Raw genomic sequence first — 12,166 nt, forward strand, 5'->3', positions numbered from 1 at the left:
TCAATTGAACTTAACCACCTTTGCTTGTTCACGGCCATCTGTGGGACCTTCTAGACTCAATATGTTTCTGCTGTGTTTTTGCTTAGTTTGTGTCCCCCATACCCCTCCATACCCGGTTCTAGGCAATTTGTTTTTCCTTTCCAAGAAGTCTGTTATCTGGTCTGGTCACCTGTCAAGGTCATTCGGAATTCTTTTTCAAGGTGTTAGTGACCTGCCAACTTAACTTGATCTGTTAACTTATTGACCATTCTCTCACTCCCATCACCCAAGTCTTTTGAAAATGATGACTTTAGCTCTCTCTCCACATGTGTCGAAGGAGCAGATAGCCATCTTGCGAGATTGTAATAAAGGCATTAACTGAGTGGACTGTTGGATCCCCTTACAGATCATGATTTTGGAAGGAAGTGGTGTGATGAATCTCAATTCCAGCAACCATCTTCTCCACCAACAGCCGGCCTCGACAGACAGTTACCCCACATGCAGTGATGTGGAAACTGAGGCTCAGAAAACTGGATACAATTGCTGCCAGCCTTGCATTGCAGAAGCTGTGACACACTTAGGCACAACAAGAAGATTAGGGGGTAATGTATACACTCCAGTTTCCAGTGGGTTTTTTGGAGGCCAATGGCACAAGATCCATCCCCAGTACTGGACCAAGTACCAGGTATGGGAGTGGCTCCAGCACCTCCTGGATACCAACCAGCTTGATGCCAATTGCATCCCCTTCCAGGAATTTGACATCAATGGGGAACATTTGTGCAGCATGACCTTGCAAGAGTTTAGCTGAGCAGCGGGGGAAGCTGGCCAGATCCTCTATAACAACTTGCAACATCTCAAGTGGAATGGTCAATGTAGCAGTGACCCATTCCAGTCCACCCACAATGTCATAGTGAAGACAGAGCAAGCAGATCCTTCCATTATGACCTCTTGGAAAGAAGATAATTATTTATATGACACAAACTATGGTAGCACAGTAGAAATGATGGACAGCAAAACTTTCTGCCGAGCTCAGATCTCCATGACAACCACTGGCCACCTCCCCGTTGATTCACCTGATCTGAAGAAGGAGCAGGAGCATCCCGCCAAATCTCACCCCAAAAAACACAACCCTCGAGGGACTCATTTGTGGGAGTTCATCCGAGATATTCTCCTGAACGCAGATAAGAACCCAGGGTTAATAAAGTGGGAAGAGCGGTCTGAGGGCATCTTCAGGTTCTTGAAATCAGAGGCAGTGGCTCAGCTCTGGGGGAAGAAAAAGAACAACAGTAGCACGACCTACGAAAAACTCAACCGATCTGTGAGGTACTATTACAAACGAGAAATCCTAGCACGTGTGGATGGACGGAGACTGGTATGTAAATTTGGGAAGAATGCCCAGGGCTGGAGAGAAAATGAAAATTAGGGCTGTCGGAACAAGAAATCAACACACACACACACACACATACACACACACAGACACACACACACACACACACACACACCACACACACACACACACACACCCAACAAGCCAAGAACCTCTGGACGTAAGTATTTCAAAGACTACTTTTCTTCTATTTATGTACCATAAGGGAAGAAACGATCTACATCTAACGGGAAGAAGGAACACTACAGTTGTTAAAATTATTTTGTTACTTTGAAGTATGTCCTATATGGGAAAAAAACATACACAGTTTTCTGCGAAATATGATGCTGAATGTGGTTATGATCAAAAAAAAAGAAAATGATGATTTTATGATCCTATGGGATTCCACCTGATATGTCCTAGAGCTACACTGAACATTTTTTCATGTATTTGTGTCCACTGAGAAATGTGTATACAGGGACATCATGCTATTAGCCTACCCCTATTTCCCTCAAATTTGTATTAATTGCCTTTGTGATAGGCAGGCTATCCTTTCCACATCACCTCTCCCTTCTCTTCTTTTTCTCGTCTCTGCAGAGGAGGTGACCCTTGTCGAGGCCCTCGATCCCAGCTACTCTATATATTCCTCTAGGAGTCTACTTCTTTGATCATGCTCTTTGAAATCTTCAGTCTCTCTTTATCACCTAGCTCCTTTCCTGATATATGCAAACATGGCCAGGTCCCTTACATCCTAAAAAAAAAAAAGCACCTCAATCTTTCTATCTCCTTTCAAAGCTCAGATCAAAGGGCCACCATTAAGCCTTTACTGATGTGCCAGTTATCATTCCCCTCCCCCTTTCCTCCCCTTCCCCATTATTTTGGATTTGCAGTCTACACATTGCATATTTATCTGTGTCCAGGTTGTTTCCCCCTCCCACAGTAGGATGTGAGTGTCTTGAGGTTATACACACACAGTCACCATTCTTTTATTAAGCACTTACTGAGTGCCAAGCACCATGCTAAGTAAGCTCTGAGGATACAAAGAAAGGCCGAAACAGCCCCTGATGTGAAAAGCCACAAGATCTAATAGCTAAGAGCCCGGTGGAGCAGCTGGGAGGTCATCTGAGAAGTGAAGGCTTTACTTGGCAGGTTGGGCAGAGGGAGAGTCTTCTGGTTTTGTTTTTAGGTTCCACGTCTAGCATGTTGCTTGGGCTTAGCAAGCACTTGCTAATTGCTTTTTGAATTGAATTCTTCCTGCCATCCCCTCATGTAATCCTCTTCCATCTCCCTTCTCTTTCAGGCTTTGAGTTGCCTCTCCTGCTGCAATCTCTTCTCAACCATTTGCATTCTGCCTCTAAACCCTACCATCTGCCTGAAATTGCTCTCTTCAGGGTTACCAAAGATCTCTTAGTAGGTAAATGTAATTTCTTCCCTTTTGTCATATCTCACCCTTTTTGACCTCTGTATTTCAAATTGTTGTGTGCCACCTCCTCCTCAGACCCCTGTGGCCTCCTGATTCTCCTTCGGCCTGTCTGCTAGCTCTTTCTTAATTTAATTTGTCACATTGCCGTCCCTGTTCCCATGGCTCCTGTCTTCATGAATGTACTTTGGGGCTCTGCTTCTGCCATCTCCTCCTCTCCCTTCCCCAGTGTCTGTTTTGGGGATCTCCGCAGTGTAGTTTCCATCTCTGGCCAGAGGACCCCCACATGTACACATCTAGCCGTTAGCTCTCAGTAGCTTCCAGCAAGTTTGGTTCAGTAAGGATTTATTTAAACACTTCTAACATGCTGGACACCATGCCACGTGCTGCAGCAAACCACCCAACATATGAAGGAGAGTAATGTGTAATAAGCTTGAAAAGGTAAGGTAGAACTCTGTTGTGAAGGGCTTTAAAATACAAGCAGAAGAGTTTCTGTTTGAACCTCCTCTTCTGAATCACCTGCAAGACATCGAAACTTGGGTGTTCCAGAGGCACCTCAAATTCACCAACGATTCCCTCTTCTTCACAAAAACAAACCAAACCATTTCGTATTCATTTTATTGTTACTTATCTGTATACATGTCATTTCCCTTGGAGTAGAATGTAAGCTTTTATCATTCCATGGACAGCACCTGCAGTTCCAGTATCTTTGCTAAGAAAACCCCAAAGGGGGTCACAAAGAGTCCAACATGACTGAAATGACTGAACAAAAACAAAACACATATTGAGAAACCTGGCCTCTTGGCCTCTCTTCCCAAAGTCTTTTAGACTCTCTAGAACAGTGACATCAAACATACAAATGGCGGGCCACATGCCCACATTGCTTACAAGTGCAGCCAGACCATATTAAAATGTCAGTGGGAAATATTTAACAAGATAAAGAAAAATACACTAAGACGTAGGTGACATTACATTTTAAAACTAAGTCAAAATGCAGCCACAGGGATCCTCATGTAGAGTTAAGTGGTCCCTGTTTCTACTGATGTGAAAACACGTACCAATCTGCCTAATTCCCATAGTGCACTGCTCCAAAATGCCAGTCTTCTTAAGGGGAAAAAAAGTTGTGCTGCAGGTAGTCACGATGTCCGTATCCTCACCAGGAGTCGATTTAGAATTGGAAGCCACCCCATCCAAAGCCCTTATTTTACAAATGAGGAAACCAAAACAAGAGATGAAGCGATTTCTCTAAGATGACAAGTGGGAGAGCAAAGATTCAAACTCTGTTTCTCTGACTCCAAATGCAGTATTCTAGTAACTGTATCATGCCGAGCTTGCCTACCTCAACTGGAAACTACTTGTCCTTCCCTGAGGTAGAGAATTGCCATACCAAATTTTAGATGATGATTCAGAGTTACATATAGGTTACTAATTTGGAGCTGAGTGTTTTCATCACTAGGCCTCTCTGCCTGACTCAGTTTCTTCGATTGTTAAGTGAAGATAATAATAGCACCTGCTTCCCAGGGTGGTTGTGAGGGATTAAGTGAGCTATTTTAAAGTACATGGCACAGTGCCTAGCACACTGTAGGTGCTTAATAAATGCTTGTTGCATTCCTTCCTATCACTCCTCAGTGATTTGGGGGATACCTATGCCTCCTGTAATGAAAAATGACTACTTAATTTACTACTTATTGTAAGTCAGTTTGTAAAGCAATAAAAATAATGGAAAAATTATGGCAGTGGCCTTGAGCCATCAAATCCTGGATAAATGAAAATGGTCCCAAAAGGCAATTATCATCTGTAAGTGTTGAAGAAGCCTAGGATGTCCTACGGGGGACAACGGTCAAAATAGCCTCTGTACTTTTATGAAAGACCAATCTATTATTGATGAGGAAAGAGAAATCCAACCGAGAGGTTGTGAAAAATAGTCAAGAGTGAGCAAAGATATGCTGTGCTAGTTTAAACTTGCAAAGTAAAGATAAAGGCAACAGACCCTCCCTCAAAATCTATAAATGTTAGTAAGAGATGGATGAAGTTGAGAAGATGTACATATACAAGTGAAGAAAAGCTATTAAAAATTGATGGACCTTTAACTGGGACTTCGGGAAACTTCAACTTCATCTGTATGCTCTGAGACCAGGATTGCATTTCCATGGGTACTTGATAAGAACTAGCTACTTAAATGATCATTTTTATATTTTATATTAATCATGATATATGACATTATCAAGCTCTTTCCTCACGCCACCCTGTTAGCCAGGTAAAACAATGATTATGGTTAATGTTCTTTTTTATTCATGATATTAATGATAATATGCCCACTTGACAGATGAAGAAACCAAGGTAGATGTTGTTATTATATTCTTTTTACATATGACCAAACTGAGGCAAACAATGGTCAAGTGACTTGCCCAGGGTCACAAAGCTAGTGAGTGTCTGAGGCAGGATTTGACTTTGGGACTTTCTGACTTCAAGACCAGTACCTACCTGCTGTATGGCCTGGCACAAAATTTAATGCTCTCTTTCCATCCCCATGTTGTACCAGAACCCTGATCCTCAAATCTTCATTTCTAGTCTGACTTGAGGACCACTGGCCCCCAACACATTCTTTTCAAACCATTTGGCAATTATTTTGATTAACTCATTATATTCTAAATATTTCATGAAGTAGAAAGATTGGGGGGTGTTTGTTTCATGGTTTAACATACAAAAGACAAAAACCGTTCCCTGGTGGCTGAATCTCTAGTGCTCAGTCTCCTGGCACATAGTGCCAAGGCTGGTGCTTGTATAGCAGACAGCCTCTGGTGGGTCTGTACTTCAGTTCTTTCAGCGTGGTAGGAAGTGCCAAAATTTGTCCTTTTATCCCATAACCTCTAAGAACCCAGGGCCACCAACTTACCAGATCAAGCCACCTGAAGAGGAAATGCTAAGGAACTAAGTCAACATTATGCTTTAAAATATGTACTATTCAGATAAACTTTTTGGCACTGAAGTTAAGCAAAAACAAATCGACCCATTGAGAATGTCTCACAGTGAATGCTTCATTCCTCACCTACAGTCTACCTTCTCTCTGACCAAAGAGGGCTCAGAGCTTTGCTATCAGTCTTTTGAAGTTGAGCTCACTCACTTCCTTGATCAGGGTTTTAATGTCTTTGATTATCTTTTTTTCTCATTTATGGGAATGTGGTCATTAGGTAAAGTCTTCTGATTCTGTCTGTTAGACTCTGCATTGCTTCATATTAGCCTTCCAAAGTTTTGTTATGTGCTTCATATTTAGTATTTCTTATGCCCCAATAATATTATATATGTTCAGTCATTTCCCAGTCAGTGGATACCTGTTTGTCTTCATTTCTTTGCCAGCAAAATAACAAAAAACCATGCTGCTATAATTCATTCTGATATGTATGAGACCTTTTCTTCCATCTTTTTATATACCTAATAGTGATATAACTAGGTCAAATGGTATTTAGAGTTCAGTAGCTTTTCTTTTTTTATTAATTAATTTTTAGTTTTCAGCATTCACTTTCATGAGATTTTGAGTTCTAAATTTTCTGTCCCTCCCCCCTCTCCCCCAGTCCCCAAGACGACATGCAATCTGATACAGGCTCTACATATACATTCCTATTAAACATATTTTCACATTAGTAATGTTCTAAAAAATTACAACCAATGGGAGGGACCACGAGAAAGAAGAAAAAAACAAAGGAGAAAGAGAGAGAGAGAGAGAGAGAGAGAGAGAGAGAGAGAGGGAGAGAGGGAGAGAGAGAGGGAGAGAGGGAGAGAGAGCGCAAATAGTCTGCTTTGATCTACGTTCTGACTTCCTAGTTCTTTTTCTGAATGTGGATAGCATTTTCCATCGTGAGTCTCTTAGTGACTTTTTGAGAATTGTTCCCAATTATTGACCAGAACGGTCGGGCCAACTCATAGCTCTGTGTAGAGTCTACTAGTACTTATCTTTTACCATCGTTGTCTGTCTAATGTGAATAGAGCAAAAATCAAGTATTGTTTTATTTTGCATTTCTCTTCATAATTTCCTTATTTTCATGACAGTTTGCTTTACTTCTTGTTCATTTTCTTTCGGTCACTTATGGACTAAGACTCTTTCTCTTAAACAGTGTCCCAAAGGTCTTAGTGCCCTTTTAAGATTAATCTTTAATAGCTTAAAATGGTACTAAGACTTTTGGGACACCCTGTACAATAAAGTTCTGTCAGTTCCCTACACAGCTTGGATATCTGCCATTTATCAGATATTTGCAGCAATTTTTTTTCACTCAGCTTCCTTTTCTTACTGCAATGATTTTGTTTGTGTAAAAGCTTTTTACTCAATCAAAATTTTCTTGTATCTCTTATGATCACTTTTGTCCTTTAGTTGGTTAACAATTCCTCCCATACATATAGTAATATAAAGTACCTGCTTATGTATTCTCTAATGTTTTAAATGGTGTGACCTTTCATATTTAGGTTGAATATACATTTGGAATTTGTTTTGGTGTTAAGTGTGAACTGCTGAGCTAAATCCAATTCCTGCAAATCATGTTCTAGGATAAGAGAGAGTCCTTACTCTGGTCATTTCTGTTATATGATTTAGTGAATGCTAAGTTATTGTATCTGATTATTTTGGGGGGGGTCTTGCTTACCTAACCTGTTCTCTTGATCAATTTTTCTATTTTTGGTTTGGGTCAAATAATTTTGATGATTACTGTTCTAGAATATTGATAGAGAGGCAGCATAGTATAGTAGATAGGGCCCTGAACTTAGAGTGAGAAAGATCTGGGTTGGAAGGCTGCCTTCGACATCTACCATGTGACTTGGGGTAAGTCCCTTCACCTATCTATGCCTCAATATCCTCATGTATAAAATAAGAGAATTGGACCAGATGGCCCCTGATCATCAATGCTCTGGCTCTAAATGTGTGATCCTGGATCCCATACAAAAGACAAAAACCATTCCCTGGTGGCTGAATGTCTAGTCCCCATGAAATCTTACTTCTTGCTTATTTCCTCTGCTATTCTTGACCTTTTATTCCTTCGGATGAATTTTGTTATTATTTTTGATTAGTTTGACAAAGTGATCCCTTGGTAATTTGGTATGGCTGCAAATCTGGAAATTATTTTAGACCATATTATCATTTTTATTATATGGGGGCTGCCAAAACATGAATAGTGAGTATTTCTCCAAGATTGTATGCTTATTGGGCTAGATTATCTTTAACATCCAAAATTTTCCCCCAAACCTGTTAAAGTCTACTTTTTTATTTTTGTACATGTTGTGGGCATTGTTTTTTTTAACCACACACAGTAAAATGAGCATTTGTACACATGAAATAGAGGGGGAAAAGTGGATTGTGCATGAAGCTGTGAAATCTCTATTATGCACAGCTTACTTTTCTCTTTAAGTACATAATAAAATCAACACATCATTTTCAAACTTCTGCTGTCTGTATTTCCTATTGAACTAACGCCTGTTCTGTGCATTTAAAAAACTCATATAGTTACCATCTTGTCTTACTTTTCTTTTTTTCTCCTACCTTCAACAGACCCCCAAATAAAACAGAAAAAGCAAACCTTTTTTATTAAATAGGCATAATCCAGCCAAGTCCCACACTGATCATGTCTGAATTCTGAACCTGGAATTCATCCCCTGTCTGTAAGGAGGTGGGTAGAATGATTCATTACTGGGTTTCTGGAATTCTGGTTAGTCAGTGCATTGATCAGAGTTTTCATGTTTTTCTTAACTGTTTATCGTTACAGTGTTGTTGTTATGGTATAAATTGTTTTCTGGGTTTTTGTTCACTATGAATCAGTACGTGCATGTCTTCCCAGGATCATCTGAAACCATCTCTTTCATTTCTTCTGGTATAATAATATTTCATTACATTCATATGCGATAATACCATCATTTGTTCTGCTATTCCCCAAATGATGAGCATCCACTCTGCTTGCTTCCATTCCTTTGCTACAAAAAATATAAAATGATACATATTTATATACATAGAGATCCTTTTCCTCTGCCTCTTTGAGATGAGTGCCTGGTAGAGGTATTGCTAGATCAAAGGGTTTATACAATTAGTTTCCAGTTCTTTACCACCATAAAAAGAACTGCTATAAATAGTTTTACGCATATGGCTCCTTTTCCTTTTCTTTGATTCCTTTGATTTACAGGCTAGCAGTGGTATTTCTAGGGCAGTTAGGTAGCTCATTGGATAGAGTGCCGGGCCCGAAGTCAGAAAGACTCATCTTCCTGAGCTCAAATCTGGCCTCAGACACTTACTCGCTGTGTGACCCTGGATAAGTCACTTCACCCTGTTTGCCTCAGTTTCCTCATCTGTAAAATGAACTGGAGAAGGAAATGGCAAGCCACTCCAGTATCTTTGCCAAGAAAACCCCAAATGGGGTCAAAAAAAATTTTGAACAAAACTGAAACAACTAAAAAGTAACAGCGATATTTCTGGATCATGGGAAATACATAGACTTTGAGGGATAGTTCCAAATTTCTTCCTAAAGTGGTTAAACCAATTGACAGTTCTACCAACAGTATATGTGTGCTTGTTTTCAAGCAGCCCCTCCACCAATTCTCATTTTCCTTTTTGTGTCATCTTTTCCAATCATTATTAGCCCTAGTTCAAGAACCTTAAGGAAAAAGGTATCAATTGACTTAGAAAATGCTAAATAGATTCAACTGGAAAGGAAAGAGCCCCAGTGCTATGGAAAAGTTAACTACGACACCATTTCAGGAATGTCTCATAGTACACAAGAGGGCTAGAAAAAGAAAATGATTCATTTCTTCCTTTCTGTAGCATGCGATGTACCCTTTCTTTAAAGACTGAATTTAATGGAAGATGATTAGGATAATTCAGGAAAGCTCACCACTTGTCTGATTAAAGATGAACACCAAATTGTGAGCAGTGAATACAAGTACAGATAAAAAAAAAAACTTGAGGGGAAAAAATGAAACTAGTAATCTCCTTCAATAGCTCTGAGTAAATTGAGAGGTGAGCATGGTATATCTGATTTATTAGGCTGGTTCAGCTTTTGGGAAGTTTCCTTGAATATTTCCATTAAAGCCTGGGCTTAATTTATCTACAGTTGTCTTAAATTAGTTTTTTGTGTCTGTGCTGTATTTGGGGTGGGGTGTCACTTTCAACTGAATCCTAAATACAGTCAGACATGACTTTTTTTAAAAAAAAAAATATAATAGAATTCTCCTTTAAGTCCATCTGGGCCCAGCAATTTTTCTTTAGAAGTTCATTTGAGACTTGTTCAATTTTAGTTTTTGAGATTGGGTTGTATAGATTATTGATTTCTTTTTCTGTTAATCTGGCTACTTTATATTTTTAAAATATTAATTCATTTTCATTTAAATTTTGAGATTTCTTTCCACATAGTTGAGTACTAGAATTCCCTTTTTTCCCTTTTAATTTGATGTGAAATCTCCATTTTCATTTTTTTCTGGCAATGTGGTTTTCCTGTCTTGAAAAATATCAAATTAGCTAGTAGTTTAACCATTTTATTTGGTCTTTTTCAGAAATGAGCTTAGTTTTTTATCTGTCTTCTCAATATTTTTTAGTTTTCCTTTTTGACTAAAATTCTTTTGAATTTCAGAATTTCTAGTTTTTGCTAATTTAGGAGTTGTTAATTTGTTGATTTTTTCTAGGTTTTCTCCAAATCCTAGGGATTTGCATCTGCCCAGTATGTATATCCAAACTACCCATTATATAGGCCTTCTTTCTCATGTTCAATGTACAATTCATTGAATTCTTTCTCTCTTTTAAAAAATGTAAGTTTTGTAGATTTAAATTTTTCTTCAAGGAATAGATTTCAGAATAAACTCAAGCCATCAATAACTATATTAAAATGTTCCAATTTTCTGGAAAGAGAAATACAGATTAAATCAACTCACAAGGTTGGCCTCATACTCATGCAGTTGATAACAGCACCTATTGGAGGGATTGTAGAAAGACAGATACTTTTTTACTCTGTGATGGAGCTGTGAGTTGGTTCAGCCATTCCATAAAGCATTTTGGATCTATACCCAACATGTCACTAAGCTGTGCATGCCTCCTGACCCAGAAATGCTACTATTGGGCAAGTACCTCAAGCAAGTCAAGAACAGAGGGGAGAGGACCCATCCATTTAAGGATGTCTCTAGCAACAAATTTTATACCAAAGAACTAGAAACAAACTGGGTGCCCATCGATTAGAAAGTAACTGAACAAATAATGGTGTATGAATGTAATGAAATTTTACTGCTCCATAAGAAGTGAAGGATATAGTGGATTAAGAAGAATATGGATGGTGCAGTGGCTAGAGCTCTGGCCTTGGAGTCAGGAGGACCCAAGTTCAAATCCGGCCTCAGACACTTGACTAGCTGTATGACCCTGGGCAAGTCTCTTAACCCCAATTGCCTTGCCAAAAAGAAAAGAGGAATATGGAGAGACTGGCAGAAACTGGTTCACAGTCAAGTGATGGAAGAATAGTTCATGAGCTGAAAGTGTTCTCACTGCTTCAATATTCACCGGACAGTTTGCTTGGCTCTTAGTTTCCACAGTACACTAAGGTTGCTGAGGTGCTATCATCACTATAACCTTGTATTATTTTTCTATGTGTACTGGCATCCCATCTATGCTAGGAGAATATAAGCTCCTTGAGTGCAGGGTCTACATCTTTTTTCAGTGTTGTATCCCATAATATGTAGCACAGAGCCTCATATATAATGAGTACTTAAAAAATTCTCATTGAACCCAGTGGAATTACATCCTGCCCACTGCATATCAACTCCCTATTATATAGGCCTTCCTTCTTCTTGTACACCTTACATGTATATTTTATAAATCGATCAGTGACCCACAATTGAGATCAGTTATTAGAGAGGAAATATAATTATTCTTGGCTATCATTTTGTCTTTCTCAAGTTACTCTTGGGATATGCTTGCTTTTGAAAACTTTCTTCCAGCATATTGGAAGCAATCTGTTAAAACTAGCTTCTCTGCATCCCTAGCCCCGCTTGAACAAAGGACAGCAAAGAAAGGAGGATTTCTTTTTCTTTTCCTCAAGATGACTCACTCCACTTATCCTTACCACCCCCTTTGTGCTTTATTGCCATCCATTTTCAATGTTCTGTTTATTATAATACCATCCAAAAGAGTTGTTCTGGTCCTCTTTTCAAATACTCCATCAAAAAGTATAAAAGCTTAGGAGGGGGAAAGGGAAAGGAAAGAAAGAAGCACATTTGTCGATGTGATGTTTGGGAGAAGAAGTTAATGGTGTCAGTGAGATTTCTTGGTCGGAACTCTTATCTACTGAATGGGAAAAGAGCTTCTCTTCTTGATGATTTTGCTACCACAGATCTTAGAGAATTTCATATTCTTTTATTTCTCCCATCAAGAAATTCTTCCCCTTTGACTT

General features: G+C 39.1%; 1 pseudogene; it reads left to right on the forward strand.

The window, feature by feature from the left end:
- The first annotated feature begins 388 nt into the window (after positions 1-388).
- On the forward strand, positions 389-1,402 carry LOC110198660 (ETS homologous factor pseudogene; annotated as a pseudogene).
- The last annotated feature ends 10,764 nt before the right edge of the window (positions 1,403-12,166 follow it).

This window comes from Phascolarctos cinereus, unplaced genomic scaffold (genome assembly GCF_003287225.1).
Source record: "Phascolarctos cinereus isolate Bilbo 61053 unplaced genomic scaffold, phaCin_HiC Scaffold_8;HRSCAF=390, whole genome shotgun sequence".
In the NCBI taxonomy this organism is placed as follows: domain Eukaryota; kingdom Metazoa; phylum Chordata; class Mammalia; order Diprotodontia; family Phascolarctidae; genus Phascolarctos; species Phascolarctos cinereus.